We start from the raw sequence: 19328 nt of genomic DNA, 5'->3' as shown, positions 1-19328 counted from the left end.
CGTCCAGACCTGCGAGGAGTTCGGCCAAGCTTCAGTGGCCAAAGTCAACTGCGGGAAGTCAGAAGCTATGCACTTTGGGAATTGGCAACTGGCTTCTGCGTAACAAAGTTCTGCCTGTACTCAGTGGCGTCTCTAGCTTTCAAATTTTGGGGGGGCACACTGGGGGCCAGGACAAAAGTAGGGGGGGCAGCTATAACAACGATACATTTACACAAGTACACTTAGAAATGCTGCGATACTTTACCCAATACCTAAAACCGCAACAGGGAAGAAAAGTCCAGCTGTCTGTGGATGACACTGCTATGGGGGGGATCTGTGGATGCCACATACCGTGTAATGTATAGCATCTTATGCTATATGTGTCATCCACAGATCCACCCCATGACAGTGTCATCCCCATTTCCCCCTCCATAACAGTGTCATCCACAGATCCCCCTCCCTATAACAGTGCCAACCACAGATCCCCCTTCCCCCCACTCACAGGAGTGTACATTTGACATTTCTAAACCGTAATCCATATCCTGCAGTAACTTTAACTTTAAACCCGGATTCAGCGGCCGCTCATCTCTACTAGTACCTTAACCTTACACCACTCGGCTAGCTTCGGAAACAGGGCCAGGCTACAGCCTACAGGTACTGCCTGTTAGTTCTTATCGAGCGAGTGCTGATTTCTACAGGTCAGAGGATACGGATTACAGTTTAGAAGAAATGTACACTCCTGTGAGCGGTCCAGACCAGTGGCGGATCCAGAGCCTGGTCTCGGGAGGGGCACTTCCAGATTATTTTCTGTCCACCGCCACAGAACAAGGGTGCTTATAGAACAGACTGCACAGTGTACCGGTATACTATATATTGTGGGGCACAGCGTGGCGGTATACTATATATTGTGGGGCACCGTGTAGGCTATATGTGTATAACAAACATATTTGACATGAAGACTTACAGTTACTTGGCTCGGCCCTTGGGGGTCTCGGACGCCACTTCCACACTTTGGCCGGGGGCTCGGCGGAGCTGATGTGTTTTATCCTAAAGAGAAAGATTTCATAATAAGGATTTGGAGAAGAGGCAGAGGAATAGCAGAGCAGGAAGAGGCTGGTGCTGCTACTAGGGGTCATACCATGTGGGAGTAATAAAGCCCACCATAATGCCCCCCCGGTAGTAATAATTCTCCTTATAATGTGACAATGCAAAAAATACCCCCTTATGCCCCCAGTTGAGCTAATATCCCCCATAATGTGCCAGTATAAAATACCCCTATATAGTGCCCCCAGTAAATGCCCCATAGTGCTCCTCTCCCCCTTCCTCCTAGTGCCCCCATAATGTACCAGTATAAAATGCCCCAGTAGATGCCCTCAATGTCCCCCATAATTTTGCAAGTATAAATTACCCCTTCTTAGTGCCCCCGTAGATGACTCCACGTGCCAGTAATAAGACCCACATTACGTGCCAGTAATAAGCCCCCCATCATGTGCCAGTAATAAGCCCCCCATCATGTGCCAGTATTAGGTCCCCCCATCATGTGCCAGTATTAGGTCCCCCCCATCATGTGCCAGTATTAAGCCCCCCATCATGTGCCAGTATTAAGGCCCCCCCATCATGTGCCATTATTAAGTAAGTACCCCCCCCTTCATGTGCCATTATTAAGTAAGTCCCCCCCAATGTGCCATCATTAAGTAAGTCCCCCCCAATGTGCCATTATTAAGTAAGCCCCCCATCATGTGCCATTATTAGGTAAGTCCCCCCCCCCCCCCCCCCCAAGTATCACTATTGTAAAAAAAAAAAAAAATTATACTTACCTCAGTGTCAGCAATGCGATGCAGCCTCTTCTGGCCTGTGTCCCACGCTGTATGGCTCAGGCGGCGCGATGACGTCATCGTGCGCCTGCGCCGGCATCTGATAGGCTGCCGGTCTAGTGCCTGCAGCCTATCAGAGCAAGGGGAAGGGACACGCCTCTCCCTCCCCTGCACCGCCGCTTAGTGATGGGAAGTTCGGATCTTTTAGGTGAATCGGTTCATTTGAATCAGCTCATTCAAATGAACCAATTCATGAATCGGATATTCGGTTCACTTGGTGAGTCAGACTGCTGAGCTGACTCGCAAGTGAACCGAAGACTCTAGGTGCCGGTGCGCATGCGCAGATGCTTGATACATTCGATTCACTCACTACTTGCTGCGCTGCTGACTCAGTGCAGTCGGCTCGTCTTCTTCAGCTCTCTCTGAACTCTGATTACTAGTATTGAGTGATTTATTATAGTAAAGGGAAGCTGAGGCTGACGCCGGACAGGAGGACTCAGGAGTCAGACAGGAGTCAGAAGCTGTCACTGTGGTGTGCAATGTGAATTGTTGTCTGTTGTGCATTGTTACCCACAGTGACAACAGTCTGACACTGACAGTACAATCCATAAAGGTGATGTGAACCCACCCTTAGGCCTCTTTCACACCTGCGTTGTCCGGATCCGGCATGGAGTTCCGTCGTCGGGGCTCTATGCCGGAAGAATCCTGATCAGTTTTATCCTAATGCATTCTGAATGGAGAGAAATCCGTTCAGGATGCATCAGGATGTCTTCCGTTCCGGAACGGAACCTTTTTTGGCTGGAGAAAATACCGCAGCATGCAGCGCTTTTTGCTCCGGCCAAAAATCCTGAACACTTGCCGCAAGGCCGGATCCGGAATTAATGCCCATTGAAAGGCATTGATCCGGATCCGGCCTTAAGCTAAACGTCGTTTCGGCGCATTGCCGGATACGACGTTTAGCTTTTTCTGAATGGTTACCATGGATGCCGGGACGCTAAAGTCCTGGCAGCCATGGTAAAGTGCAGCGGGGAGCGGCATACTTACCGTCCGTGCGGCTCCCGGGGCGCTCCAGAGTGACGTCAGGGCGCCCCAGGCGCATGGATGACGTGATCGCATGTACACATCATCCATGCGCATGGGGCGCTCTGACGTCATTCTGGAGCGCCCCGGGAGCCGCATGGAGGGTAAGTATACTGCTCCCCACTACTGCTATGGCAACCAGGACTTTAATAGCGTCCTGGCTGCCATTGAAACACTGAAAGCATTTTAAAGACGGATCCGTCTTCAAATGCTTTCAGTACACTTGCGTTTTTCCGGATCCGGCGTGTACCTCCGGCAAGTGGAGTACACGCCGAATCCGGACAACGCAAGTGTGAGCACTTAGTTATATAGCTACTGAATGATATGCCTTTAACATATATATCTCCTGAGAAGCCAATTTGATTCTAAAGGGTTAATTTAATTCAACCTGTAATCTAAACTCTTGTGTCATCTGTCACTTCTCCTGTCCCTTAATCTTATCACTGCTGCAACAAAAGCAGCCTCAGCCTCAGTGTAAGGCTACTTTCACACTAGCGTTCATGGGTCCGTTCGTGAGCTCCGTTTGAAGGGGCTCACGAGCGGACCCAAACGCCTCCGTCCAGCCCTGATGCAGTCTGAATGGAGCGGATCCGCTCAGACTGCATCAGTCTGGCGGCGTTCAGCCTCCGCTCCGCTCGCCTCTGCACGGACAGGCGGACAGCTGAACGCTGCTTGCAGCGTTCAGCTGTCCGCCTGGCCGTGCGGAGGCGAGCGGATCCGTTCAGACTTACAATGTAAGTCAATGGGAACGGATCCGCTTGAAGAGGTCACCATATGGCTCAATCTTCAAGCGGATCCGTCCCCCATTGACTTTACATTGAAAGTCTGGACGGATCCGCTCAGGCTACTTTCACACTTAGAATTTTTTCTAAGTTATTAATGCAGACGGATCCGTACTGAACGGAGCCTCCGTCTGCATTAATATGATCGGATCCGTTCAGAACGGATCCGATCAAGCGCTAGTGTGAAAGCAGCCTCAGCCTCAGTGTAATGTAACCTGTTCTACCCTCTGACTCACGGCTCTTTTAACTCAATGAATGGAATGAGTCACAAACTAAGTCGGATCTTTAGATTCTTTTAACTTGTGACTCATTCGATTCCTTTCTATTCTTAGACTCCCTGCACTTGTGTGACTCAGACGACTCGATTCAGAGAGCTGCTGGTGTGCTTGCCCTGCCCCCTCAGCTCTGGTCGGTGATTGGTTGGTGGGTGCGGAGGGGTGGGGCTGGCAGAAGCAGCCTCCACTCTGAGATCATATTAGGCTCCTCCCCGTCCCTCCCTCAGGCTTCGGCTCCCTGCGTCCCTGCTGCCAGCAGCGTGAGGTGAGAGAGACTGTGACTGAGCTGAGCTGAACTCGGATCAGTCAAGTGAAGGCAGCAGTGAGGGGGGGGCCCAGCATGATGTTGGGGGGGCCGTGGCCCCCTCTGGCCCCCCCCTGGCGACGCCACTGCCTGTACTACAGTACACCGCATAGGCATGGCCCACTCTTGCCACCGTTTCTAGGGCCATCACCAGAACAGTGTTTCCCTTTGTTTGGGGCTTTAAAATAGACAGAATAAAGCGAGCCATCATGTACAAAGCGCCCCGCAAGGGTGGGAAGGGCATTCCGGACCTGCCCATTTTACTGCGGATTGCCTTTGTTTGTGACAGCGTTCGCCGGACTCTGACAACTGCAAACGGCTCTGCAGGCAAGGCCATGTCTCACTTCTTTCTCCTGCTCCTCTGGAGGGGTCTAGGTTGGGACAAGTGGGACATCTCCATCCCTTACCACTAGCACGCTCCCTGGTATTACGGAGATGTTGTCAGGTTTGTGAGGGAGCATCATCTGGAGGGCCACGACAATCCACAAGATAATCAGAGCGAAGGACTTGGTGGAGTCAATTCCAGGGCTCCCTGATGAGACCGCAGAGACAGTATGGACTAATGTGTCTTCAGACAGGTTAACCAAAGGGCACAAGGACATGTCATGGATGGCCATCCAGGGAGGCTTGCCTATGGGGTCATTAATGCACGCCCGCAACCTATGCAAAACCCGGAACTGCCCCAGGTTTTACTTCAGAGGAAACATCTTATCACCTGTTCTGGGAGTGATCCTTTGTACAGAGCCTTTTGGGTGCCCTGGAACATGAACTCAAAGACTCTGTGCCCAGGAACAACCTGTAACACACCTCAGTGTTGTACGGACTATTTCCTGGGATTCACACTGTTGAGGCCATGCTCCTTATGAACTGTTTTAAGGATGCTATATGGCTTGCCAGGAACCGACTCATCCTCAGGAGGGAGAGCATGTCCGTCCTGGACTGCCGCAGGTTTACCCACAGCCTGTTGCGGGATTACAACATTTTGGACGTCGACGAAGAAGAGGACTAAACCCCTCTCCTTCCCCCTCTCCCCCTTTTGTGTCTATTCTTTCAATAAAGCTTGGGGCATGTGATTTCCCCTCCCTACCCCCTCCCCTCATCACTGTCTAAATGCTTTGTTGAATGGTAAGTGATTAAATAGGAATGCTAGTGTAGCATGCATTGTGATGTATAGTGTAGGTTAGCCTGGCGTCACCTAACAATACCATGCTATGAAAGACGATTGTAAGTATTTATTAAGTGCTGCCTCGTGGCCTGGGCAGCACTAAGTATGTATGTTTGATGATTTTATTGTAATAAAGGTGTTTTCAATAAATAAATATATAGGCATTTCTGAATCACGGTGCCTCATATTGGCAAATCACTTCAGTTTCTGTAGTGTAGTGGTTATCACGTTCGCCTCACACGCGAAAGGTCCCTGGTTTGAAACCGGGCAGAAACACTTTTATATATAAATATCAGTCCTTTAATTTTCATATATCCTCACTTATAGAGACAAAAGTATTAGAAAACATCTAAAAAAAACATTGAATTCAGGTGTTCGCATTTCCACAGGTGTATAAAATGCAGTGTAATCACTATTTTACACTTTCACATTTTTCAATATACAAAGTAATCCCTACTTCACGAGGTATCACTGTCTGCCTTAAAGGGAACCTGTCACCGGTGACAGGTTCCCTTTAATAGCAGAGAAATTCTAATTTAAAAAAAATTATTTTTTTCAAAATGTTCTATAAATTTAGCATTTTTTTTATTCTAAATAAAGGTAAAACATATTGACTCAAATTTATCACTAACACGAAGAACAAGATGCAGGTGCGTCGCGGGAAAATGAGCGATTTTTCCGCGCGAGTGCAAAAAATTTTTATGCGTTTTGCACACACGTGAGAAAATTCGGCATGTTTGGTACCCAAACCCGAACTTCCTCACAGAAGTTTGGGTTTGGGTTAGGTGTTGTGTAGATTTTATTATTTTCCCTTAAAACATGGTTTCCCAACATAGCAACACAACACAACAACGCAGCCCGGTTTCTCTTCTGTCTTCTTCTTTGCTATGAGGAAAAGGACGTGTAATGACGTCACTGCGCTCATCACATGATCCATCACCATGGTGATGGATCATGTGATGGACCATGTGATGAGCACAGTGATGTCATCTAAGGTCCTTTACCAAGGTCCTGAAGAAAGAAGAGAAGCCATGCTGCGCGAACAAGTGGATGAGGTGAGTTAAATTATTGAAAACATTTTTTTTAACCCTTCTAGCCCTATTTTACTAAGCATTCTGTATTAAGAATGCTATTATTTTCCCTTATAACCATGTTATAAGGGAAAATAATAATGATCGGGTCCCCATCCCGATTATCTCCTAGCAACCGTGCGTGAAAATTGCACCACATCCAAACTTGCTTGCGGATGCTTGCGATTTTCACGCAGCCCCATTCACTTCTATGGGGCCTGCGTTGCGTGAAAAACGCACAAATATTAACCCTTTTAGCAACAAATTAAGTCTTAGCAGTGATCTACTGGGTCACTGCATTAGCCATGTTGAGAGAGACCAGGAAATAGAAACCTGCATAGAACCCGGGAAGTGACCTAATGGGACTGGGAGGCGATCGGTGAGGTTTTAATGTATTTTTACTTTTATTTGACCACTTAATGACCTCTTGACAGGGGGGTGGTGCAGGTCACTGCAGGAACGATGGATTAGTGACTCCTGGAGCGCTCCTGCTTCACAGCCAGGGTCGGCAGATGCTCCAATCCCAGCTGTTTACCCTTTGATTCTCCCCTCTATGATCGGGTCAACTGGTTTCCCAGTGACCCCATTGGAGACTGGGGTGCCCTGCGTTCGCCCTGATTACCTACAAGGAATCTCGGGTCTGTCTGCTCAGTAAGGCCAGGTTTACATCACAGTTTCATTTTCCCTTCTTCTGATCCGTCAGAAGACCAGGAAAAAAAACAGATCCTGTAAAAAAATGTATCTGAGCATCCGTTATGTACATTTTGCATCCGTCTGCAACGGATCTCAGACAAAAATAACTCAAATGGATGCAAAATATGCAGAAGGGATGATCAGGATCAGTGATGGCCAGTTCGCAGTGTTCGCCAGTGAACACATGCGGGCTGCCATCTTGACTCACCCTTTCCGGCGATGCATAGGTAAACCCTTACCTGTGCCTGTTCCGCAAGCCGGTCTGAAATCAAATGCGGTCACCGGGAGCAGGCAGTTCCGAGAACAGTCGCCGGGTGCCTTCATCGGGCTGTTCTCGGAACTGCCTGCTCCCGGTGACCGCATTTGATTTCAGACCGGCTCGTGTCACGGGCACAGGTAAGGGCTTACCTGTGCATCACCTAACGGGTGAATCAAGATGGCAGTCCGGATGTGTTCGCTGGCGAACACTGCGAATTGGCAATCACTGCTCAGGATACTTTTTTTTTTTTTACAGGATCTGTTTTTTCTCCAGGTCTTCTGATGGACCAGAAGAACAGAAAAGAAATTGTGGAGTGAACCCGGCCTAAGCCTTCTGTTAGGCTGGGTTCACACCTGAGCGTTCTGAAAGGAGCGCTCTGTATGCGCGATTGTACCGGCGTTTACAATCACGCATACAGAGACAAGCGAATGCCCATTGTCGCGCGTTCCCGAAAGTCTATGTACGGGAACGCGCGACAAGACGTCCCAAAGAAGCTCATGTGAACCATTCCCATAGGGAAGCATTGGTTTCTCCTTGTTGAGCATTTTACAGCGCGTAGGAACGTGCTGTAAAACGCTCAGGTGTGAACCCAGTGTTAGGGCTCACTAGTGTTGTCCTAAAACCAGCCTGTGAGACGGGAGTATGCTAAGATAAGATTCAAATAAAAAGTTGTAAAATGGTAATTCCATAATGTAGTAAAATGTTATAAATAATGTAATAATACAAAGAAATCTGGAAAAAAGCCATAATTTTATATAAAATACATTTTATTATGCACATATTAAGTAAAAATAAAAAACTGTACACACTGGGGATTTTATTTTTACAATGGTCTTAGATTCCCCCCTATGCTGCTGTAAGAGTCGGCTAATTTATGACTAGGCCTGTGAGGAGCTTTGCGAGGCATCCGCGGGGCAACCGCGACAAGAATGGACCTGTACATTTTTGGCATGGTCTTTAAAGCTGCACTGCAAAAACTCTTGGCCGCCTGAGCTGTGGGAGCTGGTTTTGGCCGCAGTGTTGAAATCCGCGTACGAAATCCTCCATGTGAACCTATCCTTACAGATCCAGAAAAGCATTCCTGAGAGTGGAGGCGGCACGGCAGAAGGATCTGGCTCCAAATGTTTCATGGTGGTTCCTGGGTGTGGAGCGTTTGAGGGGACGGCAAGGACTGTAGGGCTGCAGTTCTTTTAGGTAGCTGGTGCCTATGTTGTTTACGGCTTCAAAGGTCTGCAAGCAAATTTGAAAAATTATTGGGGGTCATTTTATTAACATTTTTATGGAAGATTGTGGAGCACAAATGTTGCAGGACTGCCTTTTGCGACTATTTGAACACCTCTGCTACAAAATCTTACCACACAGATGTTTTTGCGCCACGTTTGACGTGTAGGAGGGTTGAAGGGGTGCGGGGGTGTGCTGGGGACGGGACTTCAGCCTGACAAATTTACCTTTAGGCCTGGAAACAGGGTGGCCATATAGATCTTCAGATTGAGAACTTGCACCCCTTGACAGAGTTAGGAGGATTGCAAAAATTATCTGTGAAAAGAAACTCAGAGGGGAATTTTATGCTTTTTAGACCCCCCCCCCCCCCTCTCTCTACTTCCCCAACCCATACACAGCCTTGGGAAAGCCGCCTATGGGACACGTGTGTGATAAAAACTGTGTCTACCTTTGTTAGCACGTGCATTTGGGAACTGCTTCCAGTAAAACGGTCCATCTGTTACCTGCAAAACCAGACTTGCATCCACCAACCCCCCAAACTCACTGACACTAAGGGCTCCTGATCCACCATCAGGCAGGAGGTCTCCTTCAAAACCATGGTGTGCCCTCCCATCACTGTATGGCCAAGGGAAGGCCAGAGTGAGGACTGCCACCATGAGTACAAGTATCACCATTATTTTCGCTACTACCACTCCCATCCTTTCTCTGTCCCCTCCTACTCTCTCTGCAGTTGGAAGATTTTTTGGTTTTATTTTTTTGCATCTCAGACCTCTACCTTACAGCAGACCCAGGTATGTGGACTTTCACAAAACGCACATGAGTACCCCTGCTTTGTAGTAAAGGCAGGGGCTGGATTTTATACACCTGTGGCAATACAAACACATGAATTAAATTTATTTTGAGATGTTTAATATTTTTGTCGGAACAGCGAGGATATATGAAAAGTAAAGGACTGATATCTATATATAAAAGTGTTTGTGTCTGGTTTTGAACTGGGAACCTTTCGTGTGGGAGGTGAATGTGATAACCACTACACTACAGAAACCTAAGTGACTTACCAACCTGAGGCACTGTGGTTCACAAATTATATTACAAATAGTCAATAATTTCCAAAATGTAGTTGAGGAAGTTGTTATATTGCAGCCTCTGGGGGCAGTACAATCTGAGAATGTGGTCCTTGGCTGTGCCCCTCTGGTCTATGGAGATTGTGTATATACAACCACACACACTGATCAGCCATAACATTAAAACCATGTGAAGTAACGGAGAGTTGCAGTAGCTGTGGTGTCTTTTATGAGGCTCTACAGCAGCTGATGTGTGTATTATGAGGTTCTGAAGCAGCTGTGGTGTGTATTAGGAGGTTCTGAAGCAGCTGTAGTGTGTGTTATGATGTTGTTGTACAGCAGCTGAGGCAGGGGCGGACTGGGCCGGGGGGCAGGGAGGCAATTGCCCCCCAGGCCTCCCTAAATAAACGGCCGCTGGGCCGCCCGTCTAAAAAAAAAAAAAAATTTTTTTATTCTTCAGGGCCGCACCGCCGATCACCACAGGCGGCGCGGCCCTGGATGTAATTGCGGCCGCTGTGTGCTGTGGGGCAGGGGAGGGAGAGGCGTGTCCCTCCCCTGTTCTTCTGATAGGCCGCAGGCACTAATGCCTGCAGCCTATCAGAGGCCGGCTCAGGAAGCGCGATGACGTCATTATCATCGCGACGCCTGAGCCGGCAGCACATGCTGCTGATGGAGGTAAGTATTTTTTTTATTATTTTTTCTTCTTTGCGGAGATCTGTCACTATGGGGGGGGGGGGGGGGGGGGGCGGAGATCTGGCACTATGGGGGGGGGGGGGAGATCTGGCAGTATGGGGTGCACTATAAGGGGAGCTGGCACTATGGGGCGCACTATAGGGGGAGCTGGCACTATGGGGGGCACTATAAGGGGAGCTGGCACTATGGGGCGCACTATAGGGGGAGCTGGCACTATGGGGCGCACTATAGGGGGAGCTGGCACTATGGGGGGCACTGTAGGGGGAGCTGGCACTATGGGGGGGCCTATAGGGGGAGCTGGCACTATGGGGGGGTACTATAGGGGGAGCTGGCACTATGGGGGGGACTATAGGGGGAGCTGGCACTATGGGGCGCACTATAGGGGGAGCTGGCACTATGGGGGGCACTGTAGGGGGAGCTGGCACTATGGGGGGGGCCTATAGGGGGAGCTGGCACTATGGGGGGCCTATAGGGGGAGCTGGAACTATGGGGGGGTACTATAGGGGGAGCTGGCACTATGGGGGGGTACTATAGGGGGAGCTGGCACTATGGGGGGGACTATAGGGGGAGCTGGCACTATGGGGTGCACTATAGGGGGAGCTGGCACTATGGGGGGCACTGTAGGGGGAGCTGGCACTATGGGGGGGCCTATAGGGGGAGCTGGCACTATGGGGGGAGGGCTTATAGGGGGAGCTGGCACTATGGGGGGGCCTATAGGAGGAGCTGGCACTGTGGGGGGGTACTATAGGGGGAGCTGGCACTATGGGGGGTACTATAGGGGGAGCTGGCACTATGGGGGGGACTATAGGGGGAGCTGGCACTATGGGGCACACTATAGGGGGAGCTGGCACTATGGGGCACACTATAGGGGGAGCTGGAACTATGGGGGGCACTGTAGGGGGAGCTGGCACTATGAGGGGCACTGTAGGGGGAGCTGGCACTATGGGGGGCCTATAGGGGGAGCTGGCACTATGGGGGGAGGGCTGGCACTATTGGGGGAGCTGGCACTATGGGGGCATTTCTTACTGGCACATTATGGGGGGCACCATGGGGGAGAGGAGCACTATGGGGGTAACTGGGGGCTCTAAAGGGGCTTTTTTTTTAATTATTGGCACATTCTGGGGGGCACTATAGGGGAGAGCAGCACTATGGGGCATCTGGTGCTACTATAGGGGCATTATTTGGGGGCACTATGGGGAAGTGGGGGCTCTAAAGGGGCCTTTTGTATTGGAACATTATGGGGGGCACTATGGCATTTGGTGGCACTAAGGGGGCATTTTTTACTGGCACATTATGGAAGGCACTATAGGGGAGAGCGGCACTATGGGGGAGTGGAGCACTATTGGGGCATATGGTGGCACTAAGAAGGGGCATTTTTTTACTGGTACATTGTGGGGGAGAGGAGCACTATAGGGGCATCTGTTGGGGGCACTAAGGGGCATTTTTTTACTGGCATATTATGGGGACACTATGGGGAAGGGGGAGAGGAGCAGTATGAGGGCATTTACTGGGGCACTATATAGAGGTATTTTATACTGGCATACATTATGGGGACATTAGCTCAACTGCGGGCACTAAGCGGGGGTATTTCATGTACTGTCATATTATAGGGAAAATTAGTACTACTAGGGGGTATTATGGGGAGCTTTACTACTACTAGGGGCTATGAAGAACATGATTACTAGGGCACTATAGGGGCATTATTACTACTAAGTGTGCTCTGGCAGAGAATTATTTCTATTGGTGGGATTTTGGGGAGCATTGTTACTTTGGGGGCACCCTGGCATAGTATCAGCTTAGCACAATTATTTTTGGGGGACATTATCTTTATACTATTAGTGTCTGGACGCAGTTATTTTTTAGAGCGCTGTGTGCCAATAATTGTTTAAGGGGGCACTATCTGTGTGGTAGTAGTATTTCCAGGCGGACTGTTTCTGCAGTATAGTATTGGGGGCATAGCGGGTACAGTATTGGGGGCACTATCTGTGTGGTAGTTTGTATTTCTAGGGGGACTGTTTCTGCAGTATAGTATTGGGGGTGGCAGGAAACTAATGTCTGTTTCTCAATCTCTGCAGAGAAGGGAGATGGCAGAAAAATCATCATGGCGGTCTGGTCTGAATGGAGAAGATGAGGAAAGAGAACGTCTACAACAAAGGTGACATCACGGGATGTAAGAGGTAGGGGGCGCTATGTAGGAGAGGAGATGCTCCGGCTCCTTCCCCTGCCATTTGCAGAAGGAGGATTCAGAACTGGGTGAGGATGACGAAAGGGGGCAGCAGGCCACGGGCGGGTGGCAGATGGTGGGGGGAACCACAGGCCTTGAGCAGGATCAGGGTAGGGAGGAGAGCGGAGGAGCTTCCTGGCTGTAGCTTGTTATATAAGCAGGCAGTGCAGCCAGGACGGCCTCCCCTCTCCGTATGATGTGTAGAGACAGGCCGCAACTATAAAATGTCAGCTGTACAGTGTGTGTTGGGAGTGGCCTATTATATGTAGGAGGGGCTTTTAATGATGGGCGGGGCTAAAAATGGGCCACTTGACTAGATTTGCCCCCCAGGACTAAGGCTGCCAGTCCTCCCCTGAGCTGAGGTGTGTATTATGAGGTTCTGCAGCAGCTGAGGTGTGTATTAGGAGGTTCTACAGCAGCTGAGGTGTGTATTAGGAGGTTCTACAGCAGCTGAGGTGTGTATTATGAGGTTCTGAAGCAGCTGTGGTGTGTATTATGAGGTTCCACAGCAGCTGAGGTGTGTATTATGAGGTTCCACAACAGCTTGAGGTGTGTATCATTAGCATGAGGTAGGTTTTGTTTAGGGGGAAGGGACGGATAAGAAATTTCAAGAAGTAAGGCCTGGGCTACACTGCAACGTTTTGTATCGCGGTTGATTTTAACTATTGAATGACATCTGCAGTTCACAATCAGCCGCGCTACAAAAAGTTGCAGTGTAGCCCAGGCCTTACTTGTTGCAGCAGTGACCTCCAAATACAGAACCACGCTGGAGTTCAGTGAGCTCTTTAGAACAAGCCATTCTTATACAAGTGTGTGTAAAGGCAGGGGTTGGATTTTATACACCTGTGACAATGCAGACACCAGAATTCAATAATAAAGGGATGTTTTCTAATAATTTTGACTGTATAGTGAGGATATATAAAAATGTAAAGAACTGATAGCTATTAAAATGTTTCTGCCCGGTTTCGAACCGGGGACCTTTCGCGTGTGAGGCGAACGTGATAACCACTACACTACAGAAACTTAAGTGATTTGCTAATCTTAGGCATCATTATAGGGGAGAATTTACCATGAGGGAAATATCTCAAGTCAGTTTTGGTTGAGTCAGTGTCGGAGTTTTGGTTGAGTCACGCATTGTTTGATAAATTTGTCTTATTCTTTTGTCTAATAAAGCTACTCCAGTTTTCCTACTCCACCTTCCTCTTGGAATGAGATTAAGAAATTTTTGGAACTTTAAAAAAAAAAAAAAAAACACATTAACATAGATAACCACGCCCGCTTTCCCACCCACATTACAAAACTGGAGTTAGTGGTGTAAAACAGCAAAAAGTTGCAAAGTTTTGTGCGCGTGTTCAAAAAGTCGCAAAAGCCCTATTTTTGCTACTTTTTAACGCCAGAGTTCTGGAGTGAAGGTATGATAAATCAGGGCCATAGTGTCTACAATTACAAATAGTCAATAGAATCTAAAATTTTGTTTAAGAAGTTGTTTTATTGGAGCCTCCAGTGAGCAGTACAATCTGAGAATATGGTCCTTGGACTAACCCAGGTTGTGCACCCCTGGTCTATGCAGATTGTATAGGCCCCCCAGAGTGTTTAGCTTGGGCAACACATGGGGGCAATCACACCATTTTATGTATGTAGGATGGTACTTGTTATCTACACCCCCCCCCCCCCACCCCACTCTATAAACCCTTGCTTCTTCTCCGATCACAGCCATTCAGGTCCAGTGTGTCCTTGGTGACGGGTTCCCCTCCTGGCCCTGGATCCTGGAAGCTGAACTGCGCTCTATTGAATTGTGAGGAGCTTAGAGAGATCTACATAGCTTGGGGGAATGACAAATGTTTGTTTGAACGGACTAGTGACTGGTGGGAGTATGTTAAAGTCCAGTTTCGTTGTTTCTTTCACGCCAAGCAACAACAACAGGCGTGTGAGAAGAAGAGGAACTTCAGAGAGCTGCAGCAGCAGCTGCGATCCCTGCAAGACCTTCATCTGTGTGGCTGGAGCGTTAGAGAGGAACTGGAGGAGACCAAAAAGAGCCTGAAAAGGCATTTTGAGGAGGAATCCAAGCGAATCATCTTCCATTCCAAGGTGGAGAACCTGGAGAACGGTGCGAAATGCAACTCGTTCTTTTACAGGAAACTTCACGCCGGCCACTCGCCCCTGAATGTACTTCGGGACAAGGAAGGCAACATGCGATCAAGGAAGGAGGAAGTGAAGGGAGTCTTCAAAGACTAGTACAGCGACCATTACTCCATGAAGAACACCGACCTGACAGCCGCTGATAATTTCCTAACCATCTTGATCCTGCAGGTGTGGAGGCAATGGATGACCCTCTGACGGTGTGGGATCTGCTCTCTGCCGCTAGATCCTTTAAGTCCGGCAGGGCAGTGACGGTTTTCCAGGGGAGCTCTATGTAGCGCTGGGGGATCTGATCTGTCCAGACCTGCTGGAACTCTATGAGGAGATGGTGGTGGAGAGTAGAATGCCCCCATCGTTGAGGGAAGGGGAAGAGATGTGATCTGAAAAACTGGCGTCCCATCTCTCTCCTGAACCTGGACTATAAGATCCTCGTCAAGGTACTGGCCAACCAGCTGAAGATTGTCATCGGCAGGATCATCCACCTGGATCAGACCTGCAGCATTCCTCTTGCTCTCATGAGAGACATGGTACAATACATCAAAGACCGCCGTGTACACGCGGCCCTGTTCAGCCTCGATCAGGAGAAGGCCTTTGACCAAGTCTCTCATGAATTCATGGGCAAGGCGTTGCACAAGCTGGGTCTGGGCAGGAGGTTCTGTTCGTTTGTTAACCTGATGTAACTTGATATTTAAAGCACGGTGTTGGTGAACGGCTGGAAGACTGACCCTTTTTCTTTCCTCTCTGGGGTCAGACAAGGCTGCCCTCTATCACCTCTCCTTTTTGTATGTGTTAGAGTTCTTTGCGGAGTCTATCCGGCAGAATGGAGAGATCAGAGGGATCACTGCACCAGGACCAGGATACCACAAGGTCAAGTGCTTGCTGTACATCGACGACGTGACCATCTTCTGCGCTGGCCGCCGTTTGGTGACCGCACTCGTCCAGACTTGCGAGGAGTTCAGACAAGCTTCAGGGGCCAAAGTCAACTGCGGGAAATTAAAAGCTATGCACTTCGGGGACTGGCAACTGGCTACCTCTGCCCCCTTCCCATTTACCATCAAATCAGACTTCATCCAGATCCTGGGAGTCTGGTTCGGGAAGGAAGGCACAGCCCTCAAATCTTGGGAAGACCACTTGACCAAGGTGAACCAAAGGATTGGACTATGGAGCCTTGGGCAGCTCATTTTTGAGGGCAAAGCACTCTTTCTGCGTAACAAAGTTCTGCCTGTACTACAGTACACCGCACAGGCATAGCCCACTCTTGCCACCGTTTCTAGGGCCATCAGCAGGACAGTGTTTCCCTTTGTTTGGGGCTCCAAAATAGACAGAGTAAAGCGAGCCATCAAGTACAAAAAGCCCTGCAACGGTGGGAAGGGCATTCCGGACCTGCCCATTTTACTGCGGATTGCCTTTGTTTGTGACAGCGTTCGCCGGACTCTGACAACTGCAAACGGCTCTGCGGGCAAGGCCATGTATCACTTCTTCCTCCTACCCCTCTGGAGGGGTCTAGGTTGGGACACGTGGGACAGCTCCATCCCTTACCACTAGCACGCTCCCTGGTATTACGGAGATGTCATCAGGTTTGTGAGGGAGCATCAACTGGAGGGCCACGACAATCCACAAGATAATCAGAGCGAAGGACTTGGTGGAGTCAATTCCAGGGCTCCCTGTTGACACCGTAGAGACAGTATGGACTAATGTGTCTTCAGACAGGTTAACCAAAGGGCACAAGGACTTATCATGGATGGCCATCCAGGGAGGCTTGCCTATAGGGTCATTAATGCACGCCCGCAACCTATGCAAAACCCAGTACTGCCCCAGGTTTTACTTCACATTTTTTTTCTAAATAAAGGTAAAACATATTGACTCAAATTTATTACTAACACGACGAACTAGATGCGCAATTTTTTCACGCGAGTGCAACACATTTTAATGCGTTTTGCACGCACGTGAGAAAAATCGGCATGTTTGGTACCCAAACCCAAACTTCTTCACAGAAGTTCGGGTTTGGGTTAGGTGTTGTGTAGATTTTATTATTTTCCATTATAACATGGTTATAAGGGAAAATAATAGCAATCTTAATACAGAATGCGCAGTACAATAGGGCTGGAGGGGTTAGAAAAAATAAAATAAATTAAACTCACCTCATCCACTTGTTCGCGCATCCTCTTCTTCTTTGCTGTGCAGGAAGAAAAGGACATGTGGTGACATCACTGCGCTCATCAATTGGTCCGTCACATGATCCATCACCATGGTGATGGATCATGTGATGGACCATGTGATGAGCACAGTGATGTCATCAAAGGTCCTTTACCCAGCTCCTGAAGAAAATAGAAAGAAGAGAAGTCGTGCTGCGCAAACAAGTGGATCAGGTGAGTTAAATTATTTTAAAAAAAATGTAACCCCCCAGCCCTATTGTACTATGCATTCTGTATTATGAATGCTATTATTTCCCCTTATAACCATGTTATAAGGGAAAATAATAATGATCAGGTCCCCATCCCGATTATCTCATAGCAACCGTGCGTGAAAATCGCACCGCATCTGCACTTGCTTGCGGATGCTTGCGATTTTCACGCAGCCCCATTCACTTCTATGGGGCCTGCGTTGCGTGAAAAACGCAGAATATAGAGCATGCTGCGATTTTCACGCAACGCACAAGTGATGCGTGAAAATCACTGCTCATGTGCACAGCCCCATAGAAATGAGTTCACCTCCCGCATTGCACAAGCGTGGAAATCTCGCACGTGTGAAAGACTTAGGCCTCTTTCTCTAATAACAATTTGCAATCTTCCCAAGTAACCAAGGCATGCAAGGCTCTTAAAAATGTGGTAGGCGCCAGAGGCTACAACCCTTTCCACCTGCAGCAAAGTCCAAGTTACCTTTACTGTCCTGCACATGCACTTGCCTGGTTGTAAACAGTCTGACAAAGTTCTTCTTTCCTTTCAGGGCTTTAGGTAGTTCTTAGCAGCTTCCAGGGGTGGTGTGTCTCCTGGAGTATGCCTCTCACAGCACAGACAGGGGGCAGCATCCTTTCAGCTCGGCAGCTAACTCCAAACTAACTAGCTGATGCTGTCATACTACACTAGACAGCACTTGCCTCAAGAGCAGGGCCAGGCTCCTTCTACTGAGTAAGGCCTCTTGCACACGAACGTTGTATGCCCGTTGCCGTATCGCGGCCCGCATATGGCGGGTCCGCAATACACGGGCACCGGCCCGTGTGCACTTCACATGATGGATGCGGACCCATTCACTTGAATGGGTCCGCAATCACGGAGATGCGGAACAGAAGCACGGATCGGAACCCCATGGAAGCACTACGGAGTGCTTTCATGGGGTTTCTGTCCGTGCCTCCGCACCGCAAAAAAAAAGAAATTACGGACGGATTACGGACCCATTCAAATTACGGATGCACAATGTTCATGCACAAGAGGCCTAAGGCACAATAACTAAGCTGTGTTCCCATGTTCAGCTCTTGGAAGAACACAAATGGCATAGCAAAGTACCGTACACTGCACTGCATTAGCCATGTTGAGAGAGACCAGGAAATAGAAACCTGCATAGAACCCGGAAGTGACATAATGGGACTAGAAGGCAATCGGTGAGGTTTCAATGTATTTTTACTTTTATTTGACCACTTAATGACCTCTTGACAGGGGGGTGGTGCAGGTCACTGCAGGAACAATGGATTAGTGACTCCTGGAGCGCTCCTGCTCTAAAAACTAGCTGCTTACGAACATCTCTGGGTTATTGTGCAGGCTCCTGCTTCACAGCCAGGGTCGGCAGATGCTCCAATCCCAGCTGTTTACCCTTTGATTCTCCCCTCTATGATCAGGTCAACTGGTTTCCTAGTGACCCCATTGGAGACTGGGGTGCCCTGCGTTAGCCCTGATTACCTACAAGGAATCTCGGGTCTGTCTGCTCAGTAAGGCCAGGTTCACATCACAGTTTCATTTTCCCTTCTTCTGATCCGTCAGAAGACCAGGAAAAAAAAGCGTATCCTGTAAAAAAAAAGCGTATCCTGAGCATCCGTTATGTACATTTTGCATCCGTTTGCAACGGATCTCAGACAGAAATGGCTCAAATGGATGCAACATTTGCAGAAGGGATGCTTAGGATACATTTTTATTTTTACAGGATCTGTTTTTTCTCCAGGTCTTCTGATGGACCAGAAGAACAGAAAAGAAATAGTGGTGTGAACCCGGCCTAAGCCTTCTGTTAGGGCTCACTAGTGTTGTCCTAAAACCAGCCTGTGAGACGGGAGTATGCTAAGATAAGATAAAACAAAAGTTGTAAAATGGTAATTCCATAATGTAGTAAAATGTTATAAATAATGTAATAATAATATAAAAAATCTGGAAAAAAAGCCATAATTTTATATAAAATACATTTTATTATGCAGATATTAAGTAAAAATAAAAAACTCTACACACTGGGGTCTTAGATTCCCCCCTATGCTGCTGTAAGAGTCGGCTCATTTATGACTAGGCCTGTGAGGAGATTTGCGAGGCATCCGCGGGGCAACCACGACAAGAATGGACCTGTACATTTTTGGCATGGTCTTTAAAG

The 19328-nt window shown here is 48.6% G+C and overlaps 2 non-coding genes across 2 annotated transcripts; one reads left to right on the top strand and one right to left on the bottom strand.

The window, feature by feature from the left end:
- The first annotated feature begins 5602 nt into the window (after window positions 1-5602).
- Window positions 5603-5675, top strand: TRNAV-CAC. The gene has a single exon. It is a non-coding gene; the product is annotated as a tRNA-Val (tRNA).
- A 7898-nt stretch (window positions 5676-13573) lies between these two features.
- On the bottom strand, window positions 13574-13646 carry TRNAV-CAC. Its single transcript has one exon. It is a non-coding gene; the product is annotated as a tRNA-Val (tRNA).
- Window positions 13647-19328: the final 5682 nt, after the last annotated feature.

This window comes from Bufo gargarizans, chromosome 2, assembly GCF_014858855.1.
Source record: "Bufo gargarizans isolate SCDJY-AF-19 chromosome 2, ASM1485885v1, whole genome shotgun sequence".
Lineage (NCBI taxonomy): Eukaryota > Metazoa > Chordata > Amphibia > Anura > Bufonidae > Bufo > Bufo gargarizans.
Note: the sequence above shows the minus strand (reverse complement) of the source record. Positions and strands in the feature narration are given on the sequence as shown.